This window comes from Octopus bimaculoides, chromosome 21 (assembly GCF_001194135.2).
Source record: "Octopus bimaculoides isolate UCB-OBI-ISO-001 chromosome 21, ASM119413v2, whole genome shotgun sequence".
Taxonomy (NCBI): Eukaryota; Metazoa; Mollusca; class Cephalopoda; order Octopoda; family Octopodidae; genus Octopus; species Octopus bimaculoides.
The window spans coordinates 4,701,325-4,705,320 of NC_069001.1; the positions used below are offsets into that span (position 1 = coordinate 4,701,325).

At 38.8% G+C, this 3,996-nt stretch overlaps 1 protein-coding gene across 6 annotated transcripts in view; it reads right to left on the bottom strand.

Moving 5' to 3' along the window:
• Positions 1-3,996, bottom strand: part of LOC106868625 (monocarboxylate transporter 12) — a 57,075-nt gene that overhangs the window by 9,735 nt on the left and 43,344 nt on the right. For 2 of the 6 annotated variants that reach the window (XM_014913970.2, XM_014913972.2), the window contains one exon: positions 2,749-2,843. The exons of the other annotated variants lie outside the window; for them this stretch is intronic. The gene's annotated coding sequence lies outside the window, so the exon portion shown is untranslated. The remainder of the gene's footprint in view (positions 1-2,748; positions 2,844-3,996) is intronic. 6 annotated transcript variants of the gene reach the window in all.

The window sequence follows — 3,996 nt, forward strand, 5'->3', positions numbered from 1 at the left end:
TCAAAATGTAACACACTGCACTGCAGAATGTGCCACAATGCAATGCACTCCAAAATGTAACACACTGCACTGCAGAATGTGCCACAATGCAATGCACTCCAAAATGTAACACACTGCACGCCAAAATGTACCGTGCTGCACTCCAAAATGTAACACAGTGCACTCCAAAATGTACCGTGCTGCACTCCAAAATGTAACACACTGCACTGAAGAATGTGCCATGATGCAATGCACTCCAAAATGTACTGTGCAGCACTCAAAAATGTAACACACTGCACTCCAATATGCACCATGCTGCACTCCCAAACTGCATCATTCTACCACACAATCACACAATTCTGCGTCATAACCATGCAACATTCCTACATGGTACCATGCCAAACCAAACCCTCATAAGAGCTCCTTACACCACCACCACCACCACCACCACGAGCCCATAAAACAATTGTGTCAGTATGTTAGTGGTGACATGTTGGGTGGAAGGGAGGGGAGGAGGAGGAGGAGAAAGAGAAGCCAAAAATGTCCTGTGGCTGAGCTTGTGGATTGCAGGTATGTGTGTGTGTGTGTGTGTGTGTGTATGTGTGTGTGTGTGTGTGTGCGTGTGTGTGCTGGGCAAGAACGACTGAATATTATTTACATTACGCGCCGCGTAGCATATGTGTTTACAAGAAGCTGTCTACGTGTGTTATATGTTGTGTGTGTGTGTGTGTGTCTGAATGTTTGCATGTGTAAGCATGACTTTGTGTCTGGGTATATATAAGAATATATAAATACATATATACAGATACACACACACACATACATATATATATATATATATGCATGTATGTATATATATATATGTATATAAGTGTATATGTCAACACACACACACACACATATATATATATACATATATATATATGTAGATATACATATATATATATATGTGTGTTTATGTATGTATGTATATGAATATAGGTTAGCTTGATGTTCATGACAAGAATAACTCCAAGTCTGAGAGGTACACACACATACACATGTGTGTGTGTGTGTGGTACAGAGAGAGAGAAAGAGAGAGAGAGAGAGAAAGTGAGAGAGAGAGAGAGAAAGAGAGAGAGAGAGAGATAGAAAGAGAAATAGAGAGAGAGAAAGAGAGAGAGAGAGAGACAGACAGACAGAGAGAGAGAAGCAAAGATGATCTCCAGCAGGTGTAGGATTTTTTAGGCATAATATGATGCCTCAGTATATATGTGTGTGTGTATGTGTGACTCTGACTGTCTGTGTTAGAGCATATACAGAAACACACACACACACACACACACACATACATGTATATTCATACGTATATAATATAGTTCTACTTAACTGTAATGTATCTGCGAATCATAAGAAAATATTCTGTCTTGTCTTTATTGGCAGAATGGAATAGTCCCATTCCTGAAAGTTACATTGCATATTCTGAAGAATATAGGTCTAGCCCTCTTAATAATAATCCTTTCTATTATAGGCACAAAACCTGAAATTTTGTGGGGAGAAGGGGGCAAGTTGAATACATTGACCCCGTCGTTCAATCTCGAATAGATCAAAAGTAGAGCCGACCTTGGCAGGATTTGAGCTCAGAATGTAAAGATAACCAAAATGTCACTAAGCATTTCGTCTGCCATGCTAACAATTCTGCCATCTTGCTGCTTTAATAATCATGAATTGTTAGCATACTGCCTTGACAATAATAATAATAATAATAATAATAATAATAATAATAATAATAATAATAATAATAATAATATTAATAATAATAATAATAATAATAGTTGGTGACAATCACGCTCAAATGGTGCTATTTCTGTGCCGGGGGCACGTAAATAGCACCATTTGAGCATGATCGCTACTGACGTCGCCTTCCTGGCACTTGTGCCAGTACCGCTGGACTGGCTCCTGTGCAGGTGGCACATAAAATACACCATTTCGAGCGTGGCTGTTGCCAGTACCTCCTGACTGGCCTTCGTGACAGTGGCACATAAAAGCACCCACTACACTCTCGGAGTGGTTGGCGTTAGGAAGGGCATCCAGCTGTAGAAACTCTGCCAAATCAAATTAGAGCCTGGTGTAGCCATCCAGTTCACCAGTCCTCAGTCAAATCGTTCAACCCATGGTAGCATGGAAAGCGGACGTTAAACGATGATGATGATGATGATGAATAATAACAATCGTTTCTATTAGAAGCACAAGGCCTGAAATTTCTGGAGAGGAGACAAGTCGATTACATCAAACCCAGTCATTCGCTGGTCCTTTATTTATCGATTCTGACAGGATGAAAGGCAAAGTCGACCTCGGTGGAATTTGAACTCAATATGTAAGGACGGGCAAAATACCGCTAAGCATTTTGTCCGGCGTGCTAATGACTCTGCCAGCTCGCTGCCTTAATAACAATAATAATGATAATAATAATAATGATAATAATAATAATAATAATAATAATAATATTAATAATAATAATGATAATAATAATAATAATAATGATAATAATAATAATGATAATAACAATAATAATGATAATAATAATAATGATAATAATAATAATAATAAGACGTAGGTCTTAAAAGAAAGATATTCATGACGGACTGCCATGGCAAGTTAACAAATGCAAAAAAAGAATTTAAGAAGAAAAATAAACAGAATTTGTTTTCTTAACTCAATTTTTTCTTTCTTTTTTTTTTTTTTACTTTTCATTTTTTTCGTTTGGGATGTAATTGGGTTGCTACTGACCTTGTAAAATATTGGGTTTATGGTAAGTATGAACACCCCAGTTGGTTAGTTAAATAACACACAGCACCAATCCAAATAAATATCTGTCATGGGCCCTAGGGGGAGATGAAATGTGACATGCAAGTTAATCATCATCATCATCATCGTCATCATCGTCATCATCATCATCACAAACAACATCACCATCACGATCAATATGACCACCACCACTATCATCATCATCATCATCATCAATACATTCATCATCATCATTATCCTCCTCCTTCTCCTCACTGTTATCATCGTCATTGTGTTGTCATCATTACCACCACCACCACCATCATCATCATCATCATCATTGCCAGCATCACTGTCATCGCCACCACTAATCATCATCATCATGTTCGTCACCAACATCACTACATTCACATGACCATCATCATCGTCATAACCATTTCCACTATCACCACCACCACCACCACCATTTAGACTACCACTAACCACTATCACCAACACCAACACCAACGTGAACCCCACAATGACCTCCCCACTACCACGAACATGACGACAACCACCACCATCATAACCATTCCCCTTACATTATGTCTGCAAGAAACTGATATATGTTTGTAGAGAAGGTTGTTATTACATCATGATGGCTGATAACATAATGAGAGGAGAAAACAACAAAAAGAAAATGGAAAAACAAAAACAAAAAAAAAAGAGGGATGCCAGTTGTTAGTAGTACACGGACCCCTAGGAGCAGTAGTAGTGGTGGTGGTGGTGGTGGTGGCGGCGTTGGCAGATCCAGGGCAGGGTGGTGAATTTAGGGCAGAAAGAGGGGAACAAAAAAAAAAAGCTGTCACATCAGATTCTAGGACATTGACTTCTGTGTAGGGAAGAGGCAGTTGCTGGTAATATGAAGAATTAGACCCCCAAAATAATGTATATATCATTTTCATTTTCATTTTTTTTCATTTTATCTAGTTTCAGCTCATGTGCTGTGGCCATGCTGGAGCACTGCCTTTAGTCGAGCAAATCGACCCCAAGACTTATTCCTTGTAAGCCTAGTACTTATTCCATTAGTGTCTTTTGCTGAACCACTAAGTTACGGGGACGTAAACACACCAGCATTGGTTGTCAAGCGATGATGGTGGGACAAACACAGACACGAATATATGCACATATATATACATATATCCAACAGGCTTCTTTCAGTTTCCAGCTATCAAATCCACTCACAAGGCTTTGTTCAGCACAAGACTATAG